At 39.6% G+C, this 17,747-nt stretch overlaps 1 long non-coding RNA gene across 1 annotated transcript; it reads right to left on the bottom strand.

Moving 5' to 3' along the window:
• Positions 1 to 13,976: 13,976 nt before the first annotated feature.
• Positions 13,977 to 17,401, bottom strand: LOC141568243 (uncharacterized). Its single transcript, XR_012491327.1, has 3 exons — positions 17,172 to 17,401; positions 16,944 to 17,077; positions 13,977 to 14,343 (listed from the first exon to the last, which is right to left on the bottom strand). It is a non-coding gene; the product is annotated as an uncharacterized LOC141568243 (long non-coding RNA).
• Between the last annotated feature and the right edge of the window lie 346 nt (positions 17,402 to 17,747).

Raw genomic sequence — 17,747 nt, 5'->3', positions numbered from 1 at the left:
CAGCTGTCTTTGATTATTTTTGAAGCTGTAACGACTCTAAGGTGAAATGGAAATACATTGTGCAAACTTTAAATAACGTGTTTTAATGGCTTAACCCCCGGTACAGTTATCTTTTAGAGCAGACACAAAAGAGGAGAGGGTACTGGATACTGGCTGATACAGTGATAAGATGGAGGCAGAGTAGGAAAAGGCACAAAAAGAATAGCAGGAGTGTCATTTGCTCACAACTCCAGGTGAAAATCAGCCCAATACGGAAGTGCACATTGGACCCTGTCCCTTCAGTACCCAGCATGGGCACTGCTAAGTACACTCAATGGGCATTTTGTTCTTAAGGGAGGAAAATTAACTTCCACACAGAACTTAACCAGAAGCAAGGCTCTAGGATCCCCACGAGAGTGAGGAGCTCATGAGTTCTCCACAAAGCACTGGCCCGGCAGGCTGATTTCCCCCCCAGCAGATCCATCGTGGCCTGCCCTGTCCTGCCACCAGTTACTGGGTCTTTACACTCCTTTTTACTACTGATATAAGACAAAGAGAAACCAAGAAAACCAAGACTCTTAGCCCAAAGCACCCGAAAAGCCAACAGGAACTAGCTGGTTGGTTTGCATTCGCCACTTTTTCTTCACTTAGAGCAGGGAACAGTGTTATCAGCGCTCCTGCAACCAACGTGGACTTGCTTTATTTAATGCTGTACTTGTTTATGCCAAGACTGTAACCCGTGAAGACAGAAACCGGCTCACTGCTGTATTCCTGGCATTAAAACAACACCTGATAGGTTATTACCATGTTATTGATTATATTCCCTATACTTTACGTCACGATGACTATTCAGGGCTATTTGTTGAAAGGAAGTATAAGCTGGTTCTGTTCCAGCCAGCAGTGGTACAGTGGTGAGTGAGATGAACATTTTCCCTGCCCTCCTGGAGATTATATTTGACTAGGGAGGGGTTGACAATGATCAAGAGGGCAAACGACTTCATTACTACGAATTATGACAAATGCTATGAAGGAAACAGGGTGTCCTTAAGAGTATAGGGTCTAACATCAGACTCCCTGCGTCTGAATTTAGTTTGTTGCCCCAGGACCGGGAGGAGGGTGAGGCAAGTGAGGCACTGGCCTCAGGCACCAAATCTCAGCAGCCCCCAAAAGTCAGTGATTGAGATAAATATCATTTTAATACAACATTTTAGAAAATAAAAGTAATGCCCCCCAAATCCATGATGAACGAAATGTTAAATATTTATTTTTTTTAATTTTTATTTTACTGTTTAAGATTTGAATTAAAATATAGTTAATATACAATCTTATATTAGTTTCAGGTGTACATCATAGTTATTCAACAGTACTGGCACTGAACAGAGTTATTACCACATTATTGATTATGTTTCCTATGCTAAAGAAGCGATCACCATGAGAAGCCCAGCAACCATCTGACACTGTACCAGCTATCACAATATTATTGACTATATTTCCTATGCTGTATAGTACATCCCCAAGACTTATTTATTTTGTATTTGGAAATTTGAACTTCTCATTCTTCTTTATCTCCCCCCCGTTTTAGTTTTTCAGTTATAGCTGACATTCAATATTTTATATTCATTTCAGGTGTACAGCATAGTGGTTAGACGTTTATGTAATTTAGGAAGTGATCCCCCTGACTAATCTACTACCCACTTAGCACTATACATAGTTATTACCCTATTATTGATGATATTCCCTGTACTTTACATCACCACAACTATTTTGTGACTACCAATTTGTATTTCTTACTCCCTTCAACTTTTTCACCCTGCCACAAATGTCAAACTTTTAAATAAACACAGCACTGAGGTTAGGGTGAGGCCAGTGAGGTGAGCCGTTTGTTTTACCATCTATAAAATGGGACCATAGTATCAACCTTTCAGGATCAAATGTTAGGGAACTCGCACAATTGCTCACACACAAGAAGAGCTCAATAAGTGATAGTTATTATTATTTGATTAGTTTCATCAGTGTTATGAATCCTTTTGACGTCAATCATGGAAAAAAATACTTAAGCAATAACATTCATATAATTCAGAAAACTAAAGGGGCTGGTTACTGCATTTTCTGAAACTTAAAACATCACTTATGGGCCAGCCTGGTGGCTCAGGCAGTTGGAGCTCTGTGCTCCTGACTCCAAAGGCTGCTGGTTCGATTCCCACACAGGCCAGTGGGCTCTCAACCACAAGGTTGCCGGTTCAACTCCTCGAGTCCCTCAAGGGATGGTGGGCTCTGCCCCCTGCAACTAAGATTGAACACGGCACCTTGAGCTGAGCTGCCTCCTGGATGGCTCAGTTGGTTAGAGCGTGGGCTCTCAACCACAAGGTTGCCAGTTCGATTCCTCAAGTCCCGCAAGGGATGGTGGGCAGTGCCCCCTGCAACTAGCAATGGCAACTGGTCCTGGGGCTGAGCTGCGCCCTCCACAACTAAGACTGAAAGGACAACAACTTGACTTGGAAAAAAGTCCTAGAAGTACACACTGTTCCCCAATAAAATCTTTAAAAAAATAAAAAAAAAAATCACTTGTAAGATGCTCCATTATTTTATGGACTATTAAGAAAGGAAGAAATGCTTCCAAATATAATTGCAAGGTGCCATCGATTGCAAAATACATACTAATTTCAGTTATGTTGAAATGTAAAGACTGGAGTGCACCTTAAAATTGATAGACTATAGTACTGGGTCACCCCAATTCCATGACAATGAAGCATAAATGTGTGTATTAAAGATTATCTATTCCCAAACAACTGAGTGTTTAAATAAACCTGTTTTGGAAATTTTGACTACTTCATAAAATCAAAATTCTAAGACCCCTTCACATCTAGACCAATCTTGTATAACAATGATTGTCACATGAAAAAAAAAAAAAATGAATGAATGAATAAGAAATGAAAGAAGTAGTTAAAGCTACAATTAAAAGTCTCTGCTCATAAACAGCAATAGAAATCATATAAAAAAACAACACATGCCCTGGAGAAAGGCAGATGGAAAACTATAATGATACAAAAATATAGGAGACTTGGGTAGATATTTTCTTAATTAAAATAGCAGTGCTGATGTCATATCACCAGGGTTAACCTCTAATTCATCTTGACACAATGACACTATGTTAAAATCCACTTATATATTGAGCGCCTGTCCTGTCTCTCTCCTGCATATGTAAATTGGTAATCATCATTTTTAGGAGATGGATCTTTAAATAAACATTGAGTAAATGAATGAATGAATCTGTACATATGGGACCTTGAACACAATTCTCTGATCAAACAGGAGATAGTCCACTAATGTAATCACTCATTTAATCAGCCCAATTTTCAACTTCAGGAAAATATTTGGGTTACCCCCACAGAGAGAATAGTTATAGACAGCAAGCATCCTTTCAAAGGGATTGGGCTCGTTGTAGGCAATTGAGGCTCATGACATTTAACTTAAAAGAAAACCTGTCCATTTTTAAAACCATTATTATTTCCAGACCTTATATGAGAAAGGAGTCAACACACATTCCTGTAGCTAATAAAACATTTTCCTGCTTCCTTAGAGTTAATTTTTCACAGTCACTTTGCATAGTTACATGAGCTAGTTTTTTTCCAAGATCCATAGTAGATATGTCTCTCTCTCTATATATATATGAAAACTTTCATCTAAATTGCCTTGGGATAATATCACTATTTCACATTGTTGCCTTGTTAAGTACATACCTTAGCCTTTATAAAATTTGGTAAATATTATTACTATGCCTTTCTGGTTATGTTCTTTTGAACAAAGCAAGGGAAAAAAATTATACCTCCCACATTGAATTAGGAGTATGCAGACTTCTCTCCCCCCTCCCACAACTTTTTTAAAAATGTATTTTGGCAGTTGAAAACAGGTGCTAATTCAGTTCATTCATGATATAAGAAAGATCGATGTACATTTGAAACTCCTCTTTCTTCAGGGCAGAAAATTGTAAGGTTGAGCAAAACAGAAAACAGAGCCCTTTTCTAAATATAGCAATGTCATATGACCCCACTCAGCTTTGTACTCAAAGCATTAAAGTATTAGACACATTGCTTCATGGATGTAGCATATAATTACTCTAGGAAAGAGGGACCATAACCACCCAGCACAGATATAAATGTTGGGCTTCTGTCTGTTCTTTTTGATCTAAGGAAATAGACTTTAGAATGCTGTCGGGCCGTCCCCACGTGACAGCTTGTCATTTGGGTAAACTTTCCCACTGCACACAGAAAACAGTTCTTCCATCTCTTGGGTTTTATTTTTATACCCCTCTCACAGCAGCTGATGTTTAAATACGTTTCACACTGTAGATTTTTTTTTTTTTTTCCGTTTTCTTCTTTAACTGTAAGGCCTCAAACTGAAGCTAATTCAATTTTGTCAGTTTTCGTGCTCATTCAGGCCAACACTGTCCAGTTCTCAATTTAGATCCCCTGTAATGAATCTCTGAATGTGGTGTGTTGTTTTATTTTTAAAGAACTCTTTATAAGGTACTTTGGACATGTATCCTTAAAACTTTCAGGACTTTCAAAAAATTGTCTTTTAAAGAGTATTTCAGGTTTGCTGCATTTCTGGAACTTTCAATCAAAGATTAAGTTGGGAATGAAAAGTTCAAGAGCTATGACTGCATTTAGGTGTGTATATCTGCAAACTGAAATTCTTTAAATGCCCTTTTTATTTTGCAGAAGGTAGATCTTTCTAGCCGTGCAAGGGTTTGCAAAGCCAAGGTTAGGAACTGAAGATTCGCTTTAGCAGGGGTGGAGGATAGAGGAACTACACGCATTAAAATTGAGAAAAAGCCTACACAGCTTGCGGAAAAGCAGTGGTTCACACACTGCTATCAGCATTTATCAGCTATCAAGAGGAAAATTTTTACATGTTTGCCCTCTGGGCCCATGGGAGGGAAGGAGTAGGAGGAAGTAACTAGGATTGTCCCATACTTGAAGGAAGTGGAGGCCTCAGCTGGTTTCTAAAAATTCAATTTAAAAAAAAAAATGTTGCTCAGGCAGATAGCAAGTTGTAGACCGAAATTGAGAATCTGGTCTTAGGATTCTGGTGTTTCTACCTGGAAACTTACCGCCCTGTTCTCTTGAACAGTCTTTAAATATATTTGATGATGATACCCACTGACTAGTTTTGGATGTTCCTTCTGAAATTCATTTTTTTCCTAAACCTTTTCCTATATGGTGATTAGAAAAAAAAATTGGAATGTATTTAGATATTATTATATAATTAACATTATTTTGTAAAGCTATGCATTCTTGACAAATCAAAAGATTCCAAATGTCTTTAAATACCCCTCTTTTCAAAACAACCCTCGGGAAGTTAGATTAAAAGTTGAGTTGGTCTCTATGACCTTTACTTGTTTTTAAAAAATTAAAAATTAAACAAACTGCTTTTGTGGAATGTCCCTTGCAAAACAATAAATCATAGCTTTATCAACTTCCCCAGAGGCCTTCAGAACAAAAGAAAAAAAAAATGTTCAGCTACGTTCAATTGCTCTGTAAATTCATCCTGAAAGGTAGCGTTCCCTGCTTTGTATTTTGTTCACAGTGCAGGATTTAAACAATTAGCCGCGAAAACACTTTCCTTTTTGATGCTGAGTAAGAATCCTTGGTCTGAAGGAAACCTAGCACAACTCAGGGATTGCCGGCCGCAGGTTTAATTTGGTTCATGGCAGAACTGAAGCCTGCTATGTGTTGAGTGATCGAGAGTTAAGAGATTTAAAGTTAAGGACACTGTCAACTCATTTCCAAGAGTTGTCTACCAAATTACACCTGCTTCTAAAAATGGAAGCTCCCTTTGTTTTCAGTGCATGTGCACATAGCATTTTCCCAGTCTATGACACAGCTCTCTTTCTCTTCGCTTCCCTTTTAATGATCCAAGTACTCGAGGGTTCATTAATACTCAAGCGGGTTTTGCAGTTTACTTTGTCAAGTGGTGAGCTTATCAAGAAGAGCTCCTCGATAACATTATCCATGGACATTTTCTGCCTCTTTTTAAAACTTCCCTGTGTCTTATTCCTGACTTTATTTCTGATTAATCACTTGGCTCACAAGATTGAGGAACCACACTCCACCAGCCGTGAACCATCTCGGGGAGACAAATTCCCTAAAACTCACTGTGTTTTATTACTTGAGTTAGCCCCATGCTGCAGAATTTTTCTTTTCTAAGAAAATCTCGAGATAGTTAATCTTGGCAATAAAAGAATGAGGTGGATTTATAAAACAACGACAAAAACCCACTCTTTCCTCACATCTCCCTAATCATTTTCATTTTATCTCAAAAATAGAGAATTTAAAATCTCCAGAAATATCTGGCTTCCCTTTTTTTTTTCTTGTATAGTCGTCAAAAAAAAAACACAAAACGACAGTAGGTCAAAAAAACCCACATGTAGTAACAGGAAGTGAACACATGAGACATACACTTCTTTCAATTCTATCATGTACAAATCATTTAAATTTGACTCCTCAAAACTTTGTTCCTATAGAATTTTCATTGAAGTATGGTATTTTCACACCTCTATGTGTATTTATATAGGTTTATACATACACATAAATACTGAGACTCAGTGACGTTATTGAGAGGAGATCCCAAATCAAGATCCCCAACCATAGCCCATGAGAACCGAAAATCACACAATTTTGTTTATCACAGTTCTTGGATTATACGAAAGTAACTTTAGGCTGAGAAAAGCTGTTTAGCTTGGCTTAGGGTCTTTGGATTCTTCTGGTCCTGGATTTGTCATATAATTTTGCCCTGAATCTCTAGGGACTTCGTTTTCCTTATCTGTAAAGTGGGTCCATCCGGAAACATGATTTTAAGTTATTTAAACGGGCATGATGTGGGGAGCATAGACTTTGGATCATGGAAAGGACTACATCTAAGATTCCATGTGACTAGTCAGTCTCCATCAACGGGTTCGTTTACTTTGGCTCTGAACAGGATTAGCCATCTTTAACAAAAGGTTGGGTTCTGGCAGCTGGGGTTTCCTGCCCATTTGGGTCTGTACATTTTCACCAGCCTTTGACTCAAAAGAATCCAATTAGAGTCGACTCCTTTACTGCATGTGGCAGCAGATACTAGAATATCCAGAATTGTCAGAATCTCGTTTCCTGCTTCACCCAGCCTCCCTGTCTCCATCTCGCATAGTTTTCAGCTTTGCCAGAATGGGTCAGTTGTACTGTAGGGAATTTCCTCACCCACTCGTCATTTCAGGCTGAACATTAATGATTTATCTAGTGAAAGTTATTAAAATTGACTGTGGTCTCTGAAGAAAGGATAGTTTGTCAAACCTACATCTTCAGACTAATTGCATATCTTTTGCATGAATTGTGATTAATGCCAGGTAATTTCAGAGGATGGCTTTTCCTAATTAATAAATCCATCACAGTGACTCGTCCTGGTGGGCTAAACTTTATAAGTTCATTCCTTACTTGTTCAAAACCAGGATGGCATACATACCTAGTTTAGTGGTTTAATGTAATTTTCCTTACGAAAGCAAGCAGATTGAGCAATACTTTAATTCAGAGGCAAGTTGCTCAATGTGTGTTCTCTGAGAATAACAAGCCTGAGAAAGGGAAACTACTAGATTGGTGCGAAAGTCATTGCGGTTTTTGCAATTATTTTTAACCTTTTAAACCGCAATTACTTTTGCACCAACCTAATATAAAACCCTGGCAGTTCGCTACCGGAGTCTTGCTTCTTGATTGATTTCCCATTTACAACAAAGCTCTCATTATTATAAAGGGTTTGGAAAGGTCAGCGGGAAGCATCTCACTACCCATGGAAGGTTTTCTGAAGTAGCTGAAAGCCCCAAGGAAACTTCAAACAACAAAATAAAGAGAAAGACTTATCTGAGATGTTATAACATACGTCTGGCTCTAAAACTCTCACAAAGCTTATGACATAAATGCAGGTGACCTTTTTTTCCTTTTGCCTACAGAAAAGTTATTTTAAAAGGCACTGGAGATACGATTTCAAGAAAGGAAAATGGTTTGTGTTTTTCTTATCATATCAAAAGGGACGTACACGCCCTTTAACAGAAAGCAGTAAGAGGCCATTCAAAGAATCTCCCAACAGCTAATGGCAGTGGGATCTGAGCCAGGTAATACATTCACCTGGAACCTCTCCGGACCAAAAAAAAAAAAAAAAAGGAAAAAAAAAAAAGATGATTCATTCCTGTGTAAATTAAACCTAAAATTACTTTCTCAAAGTATATTTTCTGTTTTTTTGTTACTAGAGTATTTTTTAAATGTCTCCAGGAAAGGACAGGTATTTAATAAATGTCTTTATACCAAAGGAGGCAGAGACTGGGTCCCAGCGCTAGAGGGGTTTACAACCACTCAGAATACTTGGAGAACCACAACCCTGGCCTTCTAGAATGTTCCCTGAAGAGGACCTCAGGGACTCTGGGCCCAGACTCCCACACACTTCTCCCTCACCAGGTTACTCTGGATAGGGAGGAAAGAAAAAATGCCAACAGCTGCCTGAGGGAAGAGGGTGAAGAGGGGTAGGGAGGAGAAGAGTTTAAAAGAACTGTCTCCCCACCTACCCTTAATGGCTGTTGCACATTTCTTCTCCTTTGAAATGCAAATAGAGTATTCACAGACAGTCAGGTCTACTGAGTGGATTAACATTTAGTCATTCTGTCGTTTTGATTGGGAGGGGTGGAGGAAGAAAGAAGTAAAGGAATTTTTTTTTTTTTTTTTAAATTAAAAGGAGGGAGAGATAGAGTAAAAATAACAATAATGGTAATGATGACGACAGCTAACTTATATGGATGTTTCTGAAGTGCCAGGCCTGGGCTAAGGGCTTTCTACTTATTCCCTAAACCTCTGCTTAGGTAAACCTCACCCTTAGCTGACACTCCCTCAGTTTCCTAAAACCCTTTAGTCATCTTTCCTGAGGGCATCTGATGTTTTCCCTACCTTAAACTCCCACTCATTTTAAGGGCCATCTATGTAAGACAGGGGCACCATCCAGGGAGAAATGACTCCGTTCCCAGTTAAAATGGGATAAAGGGAGGATTCTCCTATGGTGTAATGTACAGACTTTGATACCCAACACAGTCATAGTGTTTTTCCATTGGAATCCCCATTCTGCGACTCAGAGCTGTGTGACCTTGGGCAACTTCCCGTGCCTCAGTTTTGCCATCTGTAAAATGGGTATAATAATGGAATCAAGCCCTAAGCATCAGTATGAGAGCCAAATATGCTAATGCATATGTCTGGCTCAGAGTAAGCCCTGAATAAAGACTGCCCATTGTTTTTGTGGTCTTTTTTTCTGGTTGTTTGTTAAATTATGCAGTGACTTTCTTCAGTCTGAGATTGGACTAACGAATATGTGTCTAATAATATTAAAAATCAATGATCCTTGAAAAACTTTATCTCACTGATATGACTTACCCACCACAGAAACTTCTTAAAAGCTAAACTGATTTCTAAATGAGACCATTTTTAGATGTGAAATTCTGGACACTCAGACCCATCTTGTCTCTTAAGAATGTAGTAATTCCATGAGAAAAGAAACTGAGTTCTCCCATAGCTTTCTACAGCGGGCATTTATTTTGTGTCGAGCAAACAGGCTAGGAAAAGTAATACTTTCAGGTGTAAATAGAACACCTGCTTGGGCTAATTTCAATAATTCATCTTTTTGACTAGACAAAGGTAGATTTTCAAGCCAAGTGGTACATAATAGTGCCTAAAAATTTAACAAGTCTGCTCTCTAGGTGTGATCATATCTGTTTTTATTCTTGGTGTTGTTTTTAAGTGCATCCTTTGTTTTTCTCACTCATTCCTACCAACAGTCTTAGTTTTATTGGACTTTGCAAAGAACCAATGATTGATATTGTTGTATTTTATTTATGTCACAATTTTCTGCTTTTAACTTTATTAATTCCTTTCTTCTAGTTACATTTATAGATCAAATGCATATCTATAGTGTCTGGAAGGGACACACCGACTTGAGAAAAGCGCCTGGGGTGGAGGAATGGAAACCAGGCAGCTAGACCCCGAAAATGCAAGTCACAAATGATTTCACTCCTCACAGACATGGTTCATTGTTTTGTTTTGAGATTTTAACTTTTTGACAAGAAGAATGTATCAGGTATTACTTGAATAATTAAAAGCACAGAGGAGATACCCCAAGATTCCTTAACCATCGGCTGCCCGCTGGGCACACCTGCCAGATCCAAAGAACAGGAAGTGGGGATGGGTGGGGTGGAGAGTGTGTAAGGGGGTGGGCGCGGCAGGAAGAAACGGGGGCCACTCAGACTGCTTCCTTGGGTCACCTTGTTCTCAACCATTTTCTGTCTTCCCCACCCACGGATTTCCCCAAAGGGTCGGTCCACGATGACAGGGTGAAAAGTTGGTGCACACAGCCTGGCAGGGGAGAGCTGTGAGAGAGAGAGAGAGAGGGAGAGAGAGAGGGAGATCACGTGATTTTCTGGAACGCAGGCTGCTTCTTTATTTTCATTCTCCAGTAAACTTGCTACCGAGTTTCCCCAAAAATAAGACCTAACCAATCAGCTCTAATGTGTCTTTTGGAGCAAAAATTAATATAAGACCCGTCTTGTTTTACTATACTATAAGACCGGGTCTTATATTAATTTTTGCTCCAGAAGACGCTTTAGAGCTGATTGTCCGGCTAGGTCTTATTTTCGGGGAAACACGGTATCTCCAAAATGTGTCAAGTGAATCGGAAAGAGTAAAGTCACGTTCCACTGGAAAAGGTCCCTTCTTAAGTTCACATGAACTTACTCTTTGATCCTCCCTTGTTGCTCTTAAGATTTACTTCTCTTTCAAATCAAATAATTTGTTTCTCATTCTGAGAAAAGCTTTCTAGATGTGATTTCCCTTTTGAAAACAAGACTTTGAAGTCGTTCTCTCCAGCACATCCTTTCTTAAAGGGATATGGTCAGAGGAGACAGGCCTCGGGGCTGAGAGCAGTTTAAAAAGTCAGTTTACCAAATATCCTGTCTTCCTATTAAGAGTCTTGAATTGAAACCTCCCAGCTGCCGGAAGGCATTTCCACATGCAGCTTTGGGGCTGGAACACCCTTGCTTCCAGAAGCACCGAAACTTCTCTCTTTGGACTCTGGGGGTCTAGTGAGGTGAAGGTGGGCAGAACAGAAAGGAAGCTGTGCTTTTGTCTTTGAATAAAGCCCCTTGCACGTGAGCGGTATCGGCTTTGAATTAGCAGGGATTCTCAAATGTACTCAGTCCGGTCTAGGACTTCAAGGCACGAACAGCTGAAATTCAGGGTTGTCGGTCTCCTGGGGTACGGTCTCCTGGGGTACGTAGATTTCAGACTTTAGGTTTGTGGAGTATTACCTTAATCCTGGTTTGAAGCACCTACGCAGACCAGACCGTGCCAGGTTGCAGCACCTGCCAAACAGTGGCCAAATATGTAACAATTCCAGCCTCTCTGTGAGGAATGAGATGTTTGAACATGAAGTGACCTTTAATTGTGTCTTAGAAACTCCTGTCAGATCAACATGTGGTTTCACTTATTCAGCAGAGGTTATTACATTTCAAGCTGTTTTGTGTTAGTTTTCAGCATTTAAATGAAGCATTTTCTCTTTTATATATTTGATGTGGCTCAAAGAAGCTTTTTTTTTTCTCCCTCTCATAGATTTTATTGTTTGATTAGATCTTTTTGTCAAGTCAGATCAAAGATGGCTTTTCTTTATTTAGGAGAGATCTTTTCTTAAAACAAATCAATAGAATGGATTCCACCGTAAAGAGGCATTTTATTTAAAAGCTTTTGAAAAGGGGAAAGATTTCAATGGGAGTAAAGAAGAGATGTTTTTATTTTTGCCTTGCATTGATCTGTCAAAGGGTTGGGTGAAAGTAACAATTTGGCATTCTAGATTTTGGATTTACTGTGGAAAGGCTTTTACAGTCTTAGCTTGATAGACATATGTTATGGAAACAACCACTTCACATTTTACGATCTGGGAATATCCAAGAGTCAGTAGTTCTTCCCTATGTGTCCACAGTCCCATCTGTAATATGGAGACGATGGCCTGCTGGCCTTTTCCCATGCTACTCTAGCCCTCTGGAATGTCCTTTCCATGCCTCCTTGTTGGAAAAACCCTTCCTTATACTACACGATGAAACTCAGAAGTTTCCAGAAAGTATGAGTGTTTCTATAGCAAGCTGTAGTTACATCTATCAAGGGCCTACCCCGCGGTGATGTTGAAATGAGGTGTTTATTTGGTGGCACTACTATGACTGCTCCTTGGGGGCAGGAAATGTGTTCTTCACCTTTGTCCTTCCCGGGCTGGTTGAAGTTCACCATCTATCTGTCTGTCTGAACTGAACAAAGACAGAAATGTGCTCAGTGTTTGCTTGGCTATGAAAGAGATGACTAGGATTGTATTGGCAGTCACCGTAAGTGACGTCTGTCAAACATCACAGATGGAATACACGGATGTTCCCATACAGCACTTATTATGATCTCAAATGAGACAAATTTTGCTTATTTATTATTAATCTGTCTCTTTGGCCTAACATGTCCGATCCATGAGGGCAGGAGTTTTTTTCTCGTTTGCTTCACTAATGCAGCCACAGCATTCAGAACAAAGCCGAAGACGTAGCAGTAGCTCAAAAATTATTTATTGAATGAACAGAGCCATCCATGCACCATTCTTCCCCCTCCCAGCCATGAGGGTGGGGGGAAATTCAGATAGTCATCCAAGTGATTCAAACCAACGATAACTTACTTTTGTGTTATCAGTATTCAAGGGACCTCAGTTACGTGGGTGGGTGGTGGTTACAAGCTAAGCCTGAATGTGAGGCTTAGCTTTACATCCAAATAGTTCATCATGTGGTTGATGCCACTCTGATGCTCAAAACAATATGTCTTTTATTCATTCACATCATCAGGCAATTCCCACGGAAAAAAAAAAAAAGGGAAAATGGAAATGTATTATTTGGTGTCACAAAAAGTTGCTGAAACAAAGTTTTAAAATACTTCTTTTGCTCTCATTTCCTCTAGCACTCTTCAAAGGGCAGAGACTTAATAGAACTTTCTTTCTTTTTTTAAACTTTTATTTATTTCACTGTGTTTTTCCAGGACCCATTAGCTCCAAGTTGAGTAGGTGTTTCAATCTAGTTGTGGAGGGCGCAGTTCACAGTGGCCCATGCAGGGATTGAACCCGCAACCTTGTTGTTAAGAGCACCGCGCTCTAACCAACTGAGCTAACTGGCCGCCCTCTTAACAGAAGTTTCTTGACTTGACCCTCGCCAAGGAAATGTGAAGAGTCAGAGCATTTGGTGTATGGAACACAAGCTACTAACGCCAGGCACCAGTGAGGTTATGTTCTCTGCTGTATCCCACGCTCCTTGGCAGAATGCCTGGACACAGTAGGTGATATCAAGAACTGTGTTGAATGAATGGATGGATGGATGAATGAATGAATGAATAGTGTTTATCTCGGCTACTGTTGTGTCGATTGAACTTTAGGCACCATTTGAGACCATGAAAAGTTGTGGGAGAAATTTGCCCTGCATTTACCATGTCGTGGTTGGATGGCTAACCATTTAATTTGAATATTTAGGTGGCCACTTGTATGCCCAATTAAAAGTTTCCAACCACAGTTTTGCTTGTGTGTGTAGTGCCCCTGTAATTAACCACGTGTGTAAAACACACGAGGGTTTTGTAATAGAAGAGACAACAAGGGAATATATATACCTGGGGAAGAGAGTTGAGCATCCAAAGACTTTTAGGTGTGAAAAACAGCAGAAAAAATTAAAGCAATTAGATCATGTTTTTTCTTTCTTTAGAGTATAAGGCCTCTAAAAGCAGATGTAGGCCCTGGCAAAAAGGAAAAAAATTAAGGTCACAGCAAGGTCTGGCCAGCCAAATGCATTTACTCAGTGTATCGGTTAGCTTTTTGTGTGAAAAAAAATCCCCTCAAAATGTAGTGGCTTAAAGCAACCAACTGTTAAAAAAAACTATTTTTAAGACTTTATTTTTTTTAGAGCAGTTTTAGGTTCACAGCAAAATTGAGAGGAAGGTACAAAGAATTTCCATATGTCCCCTGCCCCCTCACACGCACAGCCGTCCCCCAACCATTTTGGTTTTTCTAGGTCCTGTTCTTCTAGATTAAGCCAGATAGGCTGGCCATGGTTGGGTTTTCTCATGCATTTGTGGTCAGCGGGGCAGCTGCTGGATGGTAGAGGATGGCCTCCCTCACATGTCTGCTTGCTGTCCAACTGGATAGTCTAGGAGTCCTCAGCTGGGATGGCTTGTCTCTGTTCCCTGTGGTCACTTATCCTCCAGGAGGGTACCCCAAACTCCTTCATCCGCTGGTCTCAAGGTCCTAAAGGGCCATCAGAGTGAAATCCACAAAGTGCTTTGAGGCCTGGGCTCAGGCCGGTGCCAGGGCTTGAAGATAATGCTGTTGTGAAAAACTGGTTTAGGCAAAAAAACGAAGCCGTAGAAGCAGTAAATCAACTCAATCTGTCACACGTAAACCACTGAGTGTAAACACAGGACGGAGGATATCACTGCAGAGCTAGGGTTGCTGCCAGATTTAGCAAAGCAATGTTAGCATGCGATAGTTGGGTCATGCTTACAACCTTGTTCGTTGTTTATCTGCAAGTCAGGTTGAACTGGGTGTCCTGTATTTTTTCCTGGCAACCCTCCTGTCAACCCCCCGTGTTGTACATCACCCCATTTCCACCAGGATACCTAGAATTTGCTGCATGACAAGTGACCAGATGACCCACAGGCAGAGTGGGGCAATCAGGGTCAACTCTATATTAAATAATAGAAAAGCTTAAGGGCTTTCTAATTATTTTCATGTAAGAGGCAAACAGAAATAGAAGTTTTAATATTTTCCTTTGCCACCCAGTGGATTACCCGGCACTGACCATCCTCTCCGCTTTGGAGGCATTACACACTCTCTGAGCCTCACAAGGCAGGGATCACTTCTTCCTGGGTTTTGTATCTCCAGGGCTAATTATGAGTTCCTTACAGAACATGCATCCTTGAGCAAATGTTTTAAATCCTCTGTCTCTCAGTCTTCTCATCTGTGAAATGAAGCTAATACTACCGTGTTCCCCTGAAAATAAGACCTAGCTGGACAATCAGCTCTAGTGCGTCTTTTGGAGCAAAAAGTAATATAAGACCTGGTCTTATTTTACTATAATATAAGACCAGGTCTTTATAATGTAATATAATATAATATAATATAATATAATATAATATAATATAATATAATATAATACAATATAATATAATATAATATAATATAATATAATATAATATAATATAATACAATATAATACAATACAATACAATACCAAGTCTTATATTAATTTTTGCTCCAAAAGATGCATTAGAGCTGATTGTCCGGCTAGGTCTTATTTTCGGGGAAACATGGTAGTACCCACTTCATAAAGCCACATGTGGGTCATATGTATAGTATATGTAAAATGCTTAGCACAATGTCACACACATACTAGGCCCTCATTACATGTCAGCCATTGTTATTACTAGTATTGCTCTCATTGTTATTGGCAATTATGGTTGGTCAAATTCTACTACAAGAAAAACTGTTATAACTCATTTTAAAAAAAGAAATATTTTTTCTATTTTCTTTCTTTATTCCCCATATATTTTTTTATTAGTTTCAGGTGTACCAAGCAACGTAATAGTTAGACATACACCCCTGACAAAGTGATAACACCCCCCAAAAAAGGAATCTTAAAATTACTTTCAAACGTCATATCTTTTTAAGAAAAGATACCAAATGTGGGTGGCCGGTTAGCTCCGTTGGTTAGAGCGTGGTGCTAATAACACCAAGGTTGCCAGTTCGATCCCCGCATGGGCCATTGTGAGCGGTGCCCTCCTTAAACAAAAAAGATACCGAATGCAACCAAAAGTACATAGAATCGGTATTCTCAAGAAAGTAGGACTTCACTTACATTTCAAATGTAGCGATAAAGTGGAGATCTTAGAGCATGTTCACGTTTATACACTTCTGCACATACCTGCCACAGGCTTGGGGATGACAACCTTCACTACGGCAGGTTGTCATAAACCTGTGCGCTATTCACAGCTGGTTCTTGAGTGTCCTTTGTGGGACTGAAGTCCAATCTAGCCCAGAGAACCGCTCCCTTAAATAAAGCATTTAGCACGACATAAGCATAAAAATAGCTGCCAAGTGAGCTTTTGCTTTCTGCTTGGCCCAGGGCTATGGTCATTAAAAGTTTTGCTGATTACAAGTTTGAACTCCTGGGTTAGCCTGATCTTGACCCACTGTGTGCTATTGTGTGACTGTGTGCTACTTTCTCAACTGTTCTGAGCCTCCATTTTTCTCATCTGTAAATTGAGTGACCCAATAAGACCTATCTCATTGCGTTACTGTGATTATAGGACTAGTTATTTATTGGTACTTATTACATGTCAACCATTTTCTCATTTCTAATCATCACCCCTGGAATCCATTAAGGTAGGTAAGTAAGTCATAAAAATCTATCCCACCCAACTGAATGACATATACAGAGGGTCGCCCAAAAAATGTATACACATTTTAAGAAAGGAAAAAAACTATTAAATTGTAATATTCAATATATAGTGATAACTACAAGATGACTACAAGTCACGTGTGACTTGTGCAATTACAAGAGGTGCTCAAAGTGGTTACCATCAGCATCCAGACACTTCTGATTACGGTGAACTACTGCTTGAGCAACGTTGACCAAAGTGTCTCCTTGTGTACATATTTTTGGCACCCCAAGGATATGTACCGTTACAAACATTTTCATTTTTTTCTGACTTGTCCCTTATGCAAAAATCTTTGCACACCTCTGGTCTAGAGGATGGTGGGATGAAGGAACAAAAGGACAGCTGTGGGTCAGTAGAAAATAACATAATATAAAAAAATAAAATTTTTTTAAAGTAAGGATGACTCACATATTATTATCCACATGAAGAACTTCGTTGTTCTTTGGGGGAGGGACTAGTTCCACGGTCAATGAATTCAGGGAATACCGTCTCCTCCCTTTGAAAATCCACAGCACATGTTTACATAGTGAAGGCGCTAAGTTCTGCATGAAAGAAAACAGTTTGATTTTCTCTAGCATTTCTTATGCTGATGTGACCACAGACATTTTTGTTCTTGTAGTGTTTGCTATCACTTACTAATGTCGTGGAACATAGTCTGGAAACCTCTGGCATATCGCTCTATTGACAGGAAACCCAGGCAAACGTGGGGGTATGCTCATTAGAAACAGACTGTAACTTCGTGGGGGCTGTTGGTTCGCATCCAGGAGGCAAAGCAGGTGAATGACCAGCTCATTCATTTTTCAACTGATTCTTGTGGTCGGGCGCAGATGTAGCTTCAAAGGCGGGATCACAAGTGGCACAAGACCTGGTGAATAGTAGCTAGAATGAGGAAAGGAAAAAAAAGGTGCTGTTTGTTGCTCATACAGTGTGACAAAAGTAGGGATCCTTTTAGTCATGCCCCCATTCAGGGTAATGTTGTGTGGCACCAGGCTGAGGTGCAGAGGGCAAGCACACTGGGTCCCATGCGGGACATTTTTATAGTGAGAGTTGTTCTAACCTCAGAGATTGTAGCAAGGGCTATCATTCAATTTGGGGTCAAATGTAATGGAGAAAGTTATTTATTTAGCTTCCTTATTTATGCTTTTTTTTTTCCCTTAGTCCCATTCTGCACCCTAATTGTTTCTCTGCTTCATACATTCCTAATTCTTTGGA

Source organism: Rhinolophus sinicus, linkage group LG13 (genome assembly GCF_036562045.2).
Source record: "Rhinolophus sinicus isolate RSC01 linkage group LG13, ASM3656204v1, whole genome shotgun sequence".
NCBI lineage: Eukaryota > Metazoa > Chordata > Mammalia > Chiroptera > Rhinolophidae > Rhinolophus > Rhinolophus sinicus.
Note: the sequence above shows the minus strand (reverse complement) of the source record. Positions and strands in the feature narration are given on the sequence as shown.